This window comes from Silurus meridionalis, chromosome 10 (assembly GCF_014805685.1).
Source record: "Silurus meridionalis isolate SWU-2019-XX chromosome 10, ASM1480568v1, whole genome shotgun sequence".
NCBI classification, from domain to species: Eukaryota; Metazoa; Chordata; class Actinopteri; order Siluriformes; family Siluridae; genus Silurus; species Silurus meridionalis.
In genome coordinates, this window is record NC_060893.1 from 7,633,648 (window position 1) to 7,647,015 (window position 13,368).

The following is a 13,368-nucleotide window of genomic DNA, read 5'->3' on the forward strand; positions in this document are numbered from 1 at the left end:
ACTATCTAGGTTAATGCAATAAATTATGGGGTGCCACAAGGTTCAGTTTTAGGACCTTTGCTTTGCACAAAACACATGCTTCCCTTGGGAAATATTATCAGATCACCATTGCTATTGTGCTTGGAGTGTACATTCCACCTAGCACTAATGCTAAGATAGCACTCAGCTTACTCTACGGGACCATTAGCGAACTACAAAACACACACCCTGACGGATTTTTTGTCACCGGAGATTTCAACCATGCAAATCTCAGGACTGTGCTCCCTAAATTTCATCAGAATGTGGACTTTGCAACCAGAGGAGCAAACACACTGAATGGTGTTTACACAAACATCTGGGGATACTCAGACCACATCTCTTTTATGATGATCCCAGCATACAGACTACTCAGCAGGCGTTCAAGACCAGCTTGAATGCAGGTGAGAACCTGGCCAGCAGAATCCATGTCTGCTTTCCAGGACTGCTTTGAATGCACTGACTGGGACATGTTCAGCAGAGATTTATAGTAACAAAGTAGAACTACTTCACTACTGTACTTAAGTACTAAAAGGCCGTATCTGTACTCTGCTGGAGTATTGTTTTTTCTCCTACTTCCACTTTTACTTCAGTACATATTTTCAATGAGTTTAATACTTTTACTCCGATAGATTTTTTATGTTCTGCATCGTTACTCGTTACAATTATAAAAATGTTACAAATCATTCCAAACCCACATTATTGTCAGGAATCCACCTGCCACGCCCCCTTTGGCGGCTGTCATTGCCTCCGCTTTCTCTAAAGCTCCGGGCTTCATTCATTGAACACACCTGAGACTTATTCACTCACTTATCACCTGCTCCTATAGAAACCCCTCATTCACTCACACTCTTTGTCCGTTATTGTACGTATGTGTAGGTTCAAGGCAGGCTGTTTCATCGCATGCATTTATTTCGCTTCGTACCTTTTCGTCTTGGACTTCTCACTCTCTCCACGGCCCGGATGGCCCCGATCCTCCCGGCACTGTTTTGGATCTACGTTCACGCATTTAGCACGACGTTTCATCCGTGACTGCTCAGCGCCGAGCTTCCTCTCGAGCACCTTGGGATTACCTATTCACTAACTGCCTCTTACCGGTTCAGGACATTCGTGGCCAGCGCTCACGGAGGGCACCACCGGAATATACTTTGCACTGCAAGTATTTATGTTGGCTCCGCCTTGTTTTGTGAATAAACTTAATTTTTTCTATACTTCGGCTTCCGCCTCCGTATCCCGCAAGCTCCAAGACTATCACTACACACTCCAACCAGAAGCCGTGGATGACTGCCAAGGTGCGTGCGCTGCTAAAATCAAGAGACTCCACCTTCAGAGCAGGAGACAAGACAGCCTTAAAGACAGAGAGGGCCAAACTGTCCCGTGCCATCAGAGAGGCAAAAGCACGCACACAGCAAGAGAATCCACGGCCACTTCCAGGACAGCAGAGACACCCGGCGCATGTGGCAGGGCATCCAGGCGATCACAAACTACAAGACAACATCACCTGCTTGTGACCGTGACTTCTACGCCCGGTTCGAGGTTCAGAACAACATGGGGAGGGTGAAGAAGACCACCCCTCCTCCCAGTGACCAGGTGCTCTGTCTAGCCACAGCTGAAATGAGGAAAACTCTAACCCACGAAAGTCTGCTGTACGAGACAACATTCCTGGCAGAGTGCTCATGGAATGTGCAGAATAGCTAGCAAATGTCTTCACCGACATGTTCAACATCTTCCTGAGCAGCGCCATTGTTCCTATGTGCCTCAAGACAGCAAACATTGTTCCCGTGCCGATTAAGTCTACTGTCTCCTGCCTCAATGACTATCGTCCCATCGTGCTCACACCCATCGTGATGAAGTGCTTCGAGATAAAGTGCTTGGATCCAAGATGGCAGCGTGGCAGTAGCTCGCATCGGCCCAAAATGGTGCTACTTTCAATTTGTAGCCCGCCTTACGCAACACATGGACATCGGAGCAACCGGTGTCCTCTTGTACAACCACAAAACCATCAAAGAACTCAGAAATAACCCAAACAACACTATAAATGATGACCTGCGGCAGAAGCTACGCGACCTTGGCGTGCTTCGAAAACCAGGCCTCCAGACCTCGGCGTCACCTGTGGCGGATGGACGGAGGAGGGGGAATTGAAAGCGCTGCGCGAGGAAGCAGAAGCGTGGAAAGCAAGCAGGTGCTAATGCTAGGCTAAAATCTAACCCTAGACGGCCCTCTCTACCATCTCTACTGCTGGCTATTGTCTGTTTCCTGGACAATAAATTGGAATACATCAGACTCCAACAAGCTACTTGGCATGAGTACAGACACTGCTGCATTTTTGTGTTTACTGAGACATGGCTGAGCGACAGAGTTCTGGACGCCGCCATTTAGCTGGATGGGCTAGCCACGTTTCGTGCCGACAGCTCTGTGCGGTAAGACTTGCGGCGGTGGTTTGTGTGTTTACATCAACCCGGAATGGTGTAAGAACTCTGTCCTTGTTTCTACCTACTGCTAATCACTGCTGAAGTTTATTGTTGTGAGATGTAGACCTTTTTATTTACCCCGGGAATACACCACTGCTTTTGTGCTCGGAGTGTACATACCACCTAGCGCTAATGCTAAGGAAGTGCTCAGTGTACTCTACGGGACCATTAGCTAACTTCAAAACACACACCCTAATGGATTGTTTATAGTCGCCGGAGATTTTAGTCACCGGCAAGTGTATTGATGACGTGACCATCTCCAAGACCATCACTACACGCTCCAACCAGAAGCCGTGGATGACCACCAAGGTGCGTGTGCTGCTAAAAACAATAGACTCTGCCTTCAGAGCAGGGGACAAGGCGGCCTTAAAAACAGCAAAGGCCAAACTGTCCCATGCCATCAGAGAGGGAAAGTGCGCACATGCCAAGAGAATCCACGGCCACTTCCAAGACAGCGGAGACACTTGGCGCATGTGGCAGGGCATTCAGGCAATCACGAACTACAAGACAACATCACCTGCGTGTGACCGTGACGCCTCCCTCCCAGATGCTCTGAACGACTTCTACGCCCGAGTCGAGGTGCAGAACAACATGGTGGCAAGGAAGACCATCCCTCCTCCCACTAACCAGGTGCTCTGTCTAACCACAGCTGAAGTGAAGAAAACTCTATGCAGAGTTAACCCACGGAAGTCTGCTGGACCAGACAACATTCCTGGCAGAGTGCTCAGGGAATGTGCACAACAGCTAGCGGGTGTATTCACCAATATCTTTAACATCTCCCTGAGCAGCGCCACTGTTCCTACGTGCCTCAAGACGACGACCATCATTCCTGTGTTGAAGAAGTCTTCTGTCTCCTTCCTCAATGACTATCGACCCGTTGCACTCACACCCATTGTGATGAAGTGCTTCGAGAGGCTCGTCATGAGGCACATCAAGACCCAGCTTCCACCCGCACTGGACCCCATGCAGTTCGCGTATCGTTCAAACCGCTCCACGGACAATGCAATCTCCACAACATCTCCACATCTCCACCATTCTCCACTGATCATCGATGGATCCTCAGTGGAGATCGTCAAGAGCACCAAATTCCTTGGTGTTCATCTGGCGGATAACCTTACCTGGTCATTCAACACCAGCTCCATCACCAATAAAGCCCAGTAGCATCTCTATTTTCTGAGAAGGCTGAGGAAAGCTCATCTCCCACCCTCCATCCTGACCACGTTCTACAGAGGGACCAATGAGAGCATCTTGTGCAGCTGCATCACTGCCTGGTTTGGGAACTGCACCGTCTCAGATTGCAATACCCTACAGAGGATAGTGAGGACAGCTGAGAAGATCATCTTAGTCTCTCTCCCCTCTCTCATGGACATTTACATCACACGCAGCATCCGCAAAGCCAACAGTATTGTGGACTACCCCACACACCCCTCACACACACTCACACACACTCTTCACTCTCCTGCCATCAGGGAAGCAGTTCTGAAGCATTCACACATGCTGCCTCTCCTGCCACCTCTAGTTTTTCGGTGTCCTCTTAGCCTCTTGTCTCTCAGCCAAGGTGGTAGAGACCATTCATCAACTGCCCCATGCCAGTCATGCTCTAGGCATTCTATCCTCCAGAACTTCCTTTGGAGACAAGGTAAAGGAGGTGAGATAGAAAGAGATTGGACATGTGCAAAGGAGGGACATGGGGTATATCGGTAGGAGACTGTTGAGTATGGAGCCGCCAGGAAGGCCAAGAAAGAGGTTTATGGATGTGGTGAGTGAAGACATGCAGATAGTTTGTCTGAAAGAGGCAGATGTAAAGCACAGGTTAGTATGGAGACAGATGATGACAGATGTAATGACCCCTAAAGGGAGCAGCCGAAAAAAAGAAGATGTGGTTATTCCACAAACTGTTAACACAAAATTGGAGGCACACAATTGTATTGTCATTGGATTCAGTTGCATTCTATCTTTCCTTCACTTGAACTCAGGGACACAAACTGGTTCCAGCATTGCAATGCCCTTGTGCTGTAGCCAGCTCTATGAAGATATGATTTTTGGGTTGGAGTAAGAAGATCTCCCGCTATGGAGCTCTCACAGCAACCCCAATGAACACTTTTAGGATGAATTATAACGCTGATTGCACCTACAGGCATCCTCACCCTACATCAGCGCTTGATTTTAATAACACCCTTGTGGCTGGCGCAAATGTTAATAGTTGTTGGAACAGATAGGGTTGATCAAGAGCATGTGAAAGTTTTGAACAGAATTTCTTTGAGATTAAGTAGAAATAAGATAAATAAAGAGCACTGCACAACAATACCTGGACACAAAGGAAAGTTCAACAACTGCCCAGCTTTCAGGACCTACAACAGTTTCAAAGCATTAACTTTCTTACAGTTTGTGGAAAATGTGTTTCTGTTGTTCTGGCAGGTCACTAGAATTTTTAAACTGATATAAACTGAATATCATTGTCATTGTTCATGACATTAAACCAGTGAGTGCTTTTATGCATGAACATAAAACCAAATGGTATCACTTTATCACTAGTTTTGTCATACATTTTGTTTTGTTCTCTAAAAAAACACTTAGAGAAATATAGCCTTACTGAGGCGTCTTTTTTTGACCCTGAAAAATGATGAGATAGAAGAACCTTGTGGTACTTTTACATTTTGCACTGTTCTTCAATATTATTTTATTTTAAAAAATTATTAAAAGAGATTAAAAGTTATTTTTGGTGTGCTCTATGCTGTGAATTCACACTGCAACTTTTGTTGAATGTTTGGCAGACTTTGGAGGAATCCCAGTTTCTCAGCTATGTCCACTGGGTTTTAGATGATGCCTGTTTGTTTAATAATTCATGGTAAGCAGCAGAGGATGTCTAAGAGATGAATGATGAGAGGAACTAGCCAGGAAATGTCATCTAAGTTTGAATGCAGAGTAGCTGGCCTGCTAAAGAAAAAGAACAAATTGTACTTCATGAGAAGCCTGTTCCATACTTTGCCTGCTTTGTCTCATTATTTTTACAGCATGGGGAATGATTTCTATACATGTATTTATTTATTTTTTTACTTTCTTTACTCATTTTACTATCATATGTTACTGCATTAGATTTTTTTTTGCATTTATATGTAGAACTAGGGGTGCACTTATAATAACAAACAACATTTACTAGCCTCTGGCATTCATTTGACTTTCTGTTCAAGAATTGCTTGAGTTCAGCTACTGCTACAGTACACACATGATAAATGTAAAAAAAAATTGTGCACCTTTTAAGACTTACTAACTGTAATTTTGTCTTTTTTTTTAAGAGTGAAACAAATTGTCACTGTTTATGAGTTAAACATTACCTTACTGTATAAAGAATACAGAAATCTACCTATTTTTTATAAACCAAATCAAGTTACTCACTCTATTGGGTTTCATCCATATTGTGTTTGGCTTTGTCACCCCAGATATGTTTTAAAGCCTGTGCTATAGACTAAATCAGAGTACAGCAATCTCTGCAAATTTCCAGTTGTAAGAGAAATGGATTGTGTAACTGGTTTATTTGTTACTGTTGTTACTTGCTGGTGCTCATTTTCTTAGCATCTTTCACAATTGCTTTTATATGCACATCCTGCTGACCAGAACTAGAACTAGATTGGTAAAATAAATAAATGTATAATTTAATACATACAAGGTTCTGCAAAGATGTATAATTTTTGTTTTTCTTTATTCTGTCATTTAATACCATGATAGCATGTGATATTTTTTATCTAGGTTATTATGTTGTGAAGACATCTTAATTGGTTCCTTTGTGCTTGCTGATGTAAAGTCTAAACCCACTAGACTACATTGGAGGTGGTTATTGTCAGCTTAGTAGACTTTGAATATTTCCTTGAAGATTCATATGTGCTTTTTGTACATCTTGATACAGATTTTGTCCTCATTTGCTGTTACTGTCTGTCAGGAACCCACCTGCTACGCCCCCTTCGGCGGCTGTCATGTTGCCGCTATTTCTGCTGCTCCCGGCTTAATCACACACACCTGGGACTCATCTACTACTCATTCCCTGCTCCTATATAAACCCCTCTCCTATAAACACTCACTCACTGTCTGTTATTTTGTTGGTCTATGCGCAATTTCTCTCTTTCTCTTCATTAAGCCAACATGAACTGTGCTCCGGCTTCCGCCTCCGTTCATTTCACTGCATGACAGAATACCGGACCTAAGAAGGAACATGATCGGATTACCACCGTGGGTACTGCGTGATCCGGTCTATAACGGCAAGACCAGCCAATACAAGGGAGTACACCTGGAAGCTCCTCGCGGTTCTCGCTCGCCGGCTCTGGAGCATGCCAGCGCAGCCGTGCCACTCCCCTCCGTGAATGTGATGGAATTCCCGGCTCTGCCCCAGAGCTTCGACGAGCGTGCCGCTCTGCCCCAGAGTTTCGACGAGCGTGCCGCTCCGCTCCAGAGCTCCGCAGAGCGCTCCGCTCAGCTTCAGTGTCCCGCTGAGGGTGCTGTGACATCGCCGACGCTGACGCTGACGTTTCGCCTCTGAGCTCCTCCGACGGTGACGTCACGCCTTCAAGCTCCTCCGACGCTGACCCATTGCCACAGAGTCCCTCTCAAGGCGACGTCTCATTACCAAGTTCCTCTGAAGGCGACGTCTTGCCCGCAAGTCACGCTGGAGGTGACGTTACACTGCCAGATGCCTGTGAAGATGGCATGACTGTCCCAAGGTCCTCTGAGGGTGAAGATACCGTCCCAGGCCTTTGTGGAGGCACCTTTGCTATACTCGGTCTCTCCGAGGGCAACACCAGAGCCCAAGCTCCTCTGCAGACGTATCCAAGCTCTCCTGCTGGCGACGTCTCGCCCACAAGCTCCTCCGATAACGACGTCTCGCTCCCCAGCTCCTCCGAAGGCGACATCCCGCCTCTAGGCTCCTCTGAAGGTGACATCCCACCTCTGAGCTCCTCCAAAGGCAATGTCTCATTCCCGAGCTCCTCTGAAGGTGAAGTCCCGCCTCTAAACTCCTCTGACGGCAACCTCTCGCCTCTGACCTCCTCTCAAGGTGACGTCACGCAACCGAGCTCCACTCAAGGTGACGTCCCACCTACGAGTCATGCTAAAGGGGATGACACGCTTCAAAGTCTCTCCGAAGGCATCGTCGCGATCCACGGTCCCTACCGCCACGACGTAGCAAGTCAAGACCCTAACGAAAGAGCTATTGCACTTCAGGACCTTTTCGAAGATAATGTGGTATTTCCAAGGTCCACTGAAGGCTACGTCACGATCCAAAACCCCTCGGGAAACTCCAGTGCGGTCCAAGGTCCCTCAAAGGGCGGCAGGTCACTTTCAAGCTCATCAGAGAATGAGGTCGCTGCTGAGGACCTCGCTCAACCACAAAGCTCCGCCGAGGACGTCACTTGGTCTCTGAACTCCCCCGAGGGAGTCATTCGGCCTCCGATCCTCGCTGAGGATGTTGCTCTACCTCGGGACTCCGTTAAAGGCGTGGCTCATCCTCGGGACAGAGTTGAAGGCGTGGCTCATCCTCTGGACTCCGTTAAAGGCGTGGCTTGTCTTCTGAACCTGGCTGTGGGTGTTGCACGGCCTCTGGACTCCACCGTGTCCGTGACTCCACTTCAATCTCTGTTCTCCGTCATGGGCATCACTCCATCATGGGCATCCACCCAGGGGTTCATCCAACCCGTAAGCTCTGCTGAGGGCTTCACCCAGTCTCCGGTCATCGCCAAGGGCGTCATGCCATTCTGGGTCTCCATGGTGGATCTGGGTCTCCATGGTGGATGTAGTTTCATTCCAGACCATCATGGTGGACGTTGCTTTGCTTCTGACCTCCGTGGTGGACGTCTCTCAGCCTCTGGTCTCTGCCGAGGTAGTCGCTCAGCCTCTGGACTCCACTGTGGACGTTGCTTCGCCCCTGATCTCCGCCAGAAGCATGTCTCCACTTCCTGTCTCCACTAAGGCCGTCCCCCAGCCTCCACCGACGACATCACCCCCCCTTCAGTCTTCGCCAAGGACTTTGCTCCATTCCTGGCCTCCGCGGTGGACAGCGCTCCGTTTCGGGCCTCCGCCGAGGGCTTTGTTCTGTTCCAGGTCTCCAGTGTGGGCGTCGCTCAGTTTCAGCTCTCCGCTGGGTAGGTCGCTTCGCCTCGGGTTATCCTCGGTTTTCCTCGGTTCCGCACCGATTCTAACCGGGTCCCCTTCGACCCTGGATGGACGTCCAGGCCCTCCTCTAATGGCAGGAACCCACCTGCCACGCCCCCTGTTATGCTGCCGCTATCTCTGCCGCTCCCGGCTTAATCACACACACCTGGGACTCATCTACTACTCATTCCTGGCTCCTATATAAACCCCTCTTCTACACTCACTCACTGTCCGTTATTGTTTGTTGGTCTATGCGCATCCCTATGCGTTTCATTCCATTCCGGACTTTACACTCTTTCTACGGCCGCGCTTTCTTCCAAAGCACACCCCGGATTTCCCCTTTTCCTCCCGTGCGTTCGTTCCTGGACTATGTGGACCTCGCCCCCTCCAGGGCATACCACGGATATCTCTCTCTCTGGGTTTTTAAGGACTGCCATGTGTGTGTTTGTGTATATCTCTCTCTCTCTTCATTAAACCAACGCGAACTGTGCTCCGGCTTCTGCCTCCATTCATTTCGCTGCATGACACTCTCACAGTTTCTCAGTACATTCACATTTATTAGATCTATACCTGAAACATGACAGTAGTGACTTAACTTAGATATGATCCATGTTTGGCATATGACTAATAGATCTGTAAAAGATTATCATTCAATTTTGGATTCTAGTGCTTATTTCAAGGGTGGCAACTGTAACCCAGACTTGATTAGACAACAAAAAAAAAAAAAAATAGGCAATCTTTGGGTGAAATATTGACCCTAACTGGTCATGTACAAGAGAAAGCTGTAGAAGATTTTCCCAGACAGTACATGCTGAGTGATACATTACTGCAGTGCCATGTGCCCAGCTAAATGAAATTTTCAACAGGAAGATGGGACTGTTTGCATAAAACAAGAAATATCTATATGTTTCGCTATTAGAAAAGTCTAATATCTTAGATAGAGATGGCATTGAAAGATCACATCATTTAATGTGCATGTGATTCGAAAAAATATAAGAAAGAGAGAGTGTAATGAATTGTGATTTATTAAAGTTTAGAGGTACTTTAGTACCATTTATCACTTTTTTAAATAATTGCTCCTGCTCAAGATATAAAATGCATAACACATAAAATAAATTAAAATAATATGAGAACTAATACTTATTTTCCACTATGAGCTTATTTTAATCCCTACTACAGTTTGCCATGGAGAACAGAGATTTGCCCACTCAGTCAGTAATACTCAAAAGTTTGTGACAATAAGATTCATGTGTTTTTAGAACATTTCATTCAACATTTAGTCCATATTTGCTATTTGCCTATGATTGCCAGTAGCCTGCTTTTTTCTTTTTAGTCCAACTATTAGAAAGTGGTGTTTGGTGTGTTATTTGCATTTCTCTGCATAACCCTATCAGAAACCGATTGATTGTCCCTAATATCGTTAGTACCCATTGGTATATAGTAGAATATGTGTTTGTGATGCTGTTGAGACTGTTGGGTTTCTCCTACATTCTAAGAACTCTTTTATAGCTTGTTTGGTTAATTTGATCACTCGCCAGAATAATTCAAAATGCGCATATAAAATTGCTTCACTACTTGCTCCCTGTGGGAAGCTCATCTCTTTAAATGAAAATAATTATTTCAAGAATGATGAAAATTATTATTAAAGATGTTTATTTTTCTTTAAATTAGGGATGCAATTACTAAATTATTTTTATATAAAAAAATTAAATCTATTTAATTTGTGATTTTTATTTTAATGTAGTAAATGAAAAGAAAATCTTGAATATTTTTTCAGCATTAGTTCAATCAACTAATTTACAACTACATTTTGTTGGTGAGATGGATGACATCAGATCATGTGCTACCTTCATCTGTGTTGTATTTTAACAGAACTAATGCCTATATTAAAAAGAAAAACAGCTTAATTAAACCACATGACTAACTAAAATACAGCTGACATTTTATGAGATAACCTGTCACAGCATGAGAATATTATCAAGTGTTTGTCATCCAAATGAGGCACACAGATTAATATAAGGTCAAAGTGTTTAAATAAATATTTTTTGCTAGTTTTACACCATTTTTTGCCAGTTGATCATAGTTTTGATTTGTTCGTAGAGATATAACTTGGATTTCAGGTTTAGCACTGATGAGACAAAATAAAGTCCAATATCCACCAGCTTTCTCACTAACAAAAACCTTCAGATCTAGATTAATTTATGATTAATCTGCAAAATGAGAATCCTCATTTTACTTTTAGGTTCAAATTTACGAGTGCAGAGATTAAAATACAGTTGGCATCCAATCAATTATAGAAAAAAACAGTTTGAGTTTTTGGACAACACTGCATATTGGTAAAACAAATTTTGTTTAGGTTAGATACAATTATATAATGCAGCAGATTCATATAGATTTTAGCATATGCAGATGTGTAAAATAGCAGTAAGTCTAAATATAAATAATTGAAGCTAAAGACCCTTAGTGTATGTACATTATATAGAAAACATTTTGTGGACACCATTTGCTTTAATAATAACTTTTTCTGAGGAGATGTTCCACTATATTTTGGAGCCACACAGGCTGTAGAAAAGTCATGTGCTGATGTAGGGTGAGGAGGCCTGGTGTGCAGTCAGTGTTCATCACAAAGGCACTGATATTTAGTTTATCAATCAAGTTTATATTTGTTTTTTTTACTGACCTGCCAAAACAACAGAACCAGTTTCCACAACCTGTAAGAAAGTTAATGCTTCAAAATATTTGCTGCTTCTGAGAACTGGTTATTTGTTAAACATTTCTTTTTGCCTATGTATTGCTGTGAAGTGCGCTGTTCTTAATCCATTTCTTCCCAATCTCAAAGGAATTTTAATCAATCCTGCCCACTCCGACAAATACTCTTAATTAACCCATTCTGTTCCAACAACTATTAATATTTGCACCAGTCACAAGGGTTTTAGTAAAGTCGGGTGCTAATGTAGGATGCCTGGGAGGCAATCAGTGTACTGTAATTTGTTCCAAAGCTGTTCAGTAGGGTTGAGGTCAGAGCTCTATAGCATGATATCATCTCACTTCAACTCAAGTAAACCATATCTTAATTGAGCTCACTATGCGCATCATGCTGGAACAGGTTGGGTCTTCTAATTCAAGTAAAAAAAGTGTTAAGCTTGCATCCAAAGACCCTCTACAATTGTATGTTTCCAACTTAATAGTAACAGTTTGGGGAAGGAGCAATTATGGTTGCAAGAGTCAGGTGCTTTTGTCCACTGAGTATTTATTAAGAATATATATTGTGTATATTAAGGAAATTAAATGATCAACACAAGTGGCCTGAAACATGATTCTCTGTTTGAAACACGAGGGCATGTGACTCAGCATGCCACAATGTGCTTCATAACATAACCCAACTGATCAATTATAAAATTAATTAGCAATCATTTTTAGAATAGAAATGTATATTGTGTCAAATAGCTCTTGCTGTAACTTCTGTTGAACACACCCACAGCATGTAATTTTTCTTCAACTTAGAGGAGAGTTGAGTAGAAAAGGGCTGAAATCTGGTATTCTCATGAAGGTTAAAGTTTACAAAAAAGCCTACAAGTATGTATGCATGTATATTTTAGAGGACAGTTTTCTATTTGTGCTTTATTTTAGAAGCATATACTATTCGGAGAGCTCAGTCTGGAAGAATCTTATGTTACTGAAGTCGTTCATTAATGTTGAGATGCTGTGACCTCTGTGTGGGAGGCCCACGATCGAAGCGAGCAGCGAGTCAGGCATGTAGGGTGAATATAGAAGACCTCAGAGATGTGTTTTTTAACGAAATGTTTACAACTGCAGTCTTTTGCTGGTTGCAGCACAAAGGAATTTGGAGCATAGTTTTTTGCAGAGCATGATGAAATGATGTGTCCTGGTTTGGTGTCAAACGTAACCTACTTGAGTTGCTTCAAACAAGCCTTATGAAAAGAAATAACTTAGTAACTGATGCCTCTTTCTCTGTGCAGCTGTGAATATGCTAAATTTATTGCATGTGACCTTAGAGAGACAGAATCTTTATTTTTAAAAAGCTTTTACCCACTTTACCCATATAATACCAATATCTTTTTTTTTCATATGCATGAGAGGCAACATGTGATTATTGTTCGAGCCGCTACACAAAAATCGTTTTTTTTTCTTTTTTTTTTTTTTAAGAAGAATGAATCAGCCAAAACAATTCACACAACTCATGTCATCATTTCCTCTTTATCATTCTGGATCACATCTCCATCACAACTCAATGGTATGAGGGAGAACAATTCCTCTTTGCCAACTTGTGGGCGTTGCTAACAAGTGAATTGTTTTTTTTTTTCCTCTCTTGTCCTAACATTTATCCCTTGGGTGGGTCATACCGCTGGGTCAGTGGTCAATCTTTGATGCATTGTGTTTGGGTTTAGCACAGAAGGCCGCCTGCCCCCAGGTACACGTGAAATCGAGGTTTCACAAAAGACATAGTGTAGGAAATAAAGTAATAGGACCCTTGGTGTGAGGATGGATGGCTTCTCCTAGCCTGCTTTGTGGGAAGTCTGTGAAAGAAGAGCAAGACCGGTTCATCACTACTTAGGCAGGCTTTAGCAAACGATGGATGAAAGAGAGGAAACAGAAGAGGGCCAAGAAACCAAAATAAAAACAAATATCAGTGTTATATAAAAGTGAGAACAGCTTGAGTCTGCATGTGTACAGACAGAACTGTTTCCTGTAAATATTCAGCATATGGTATGTTAGTATTTTG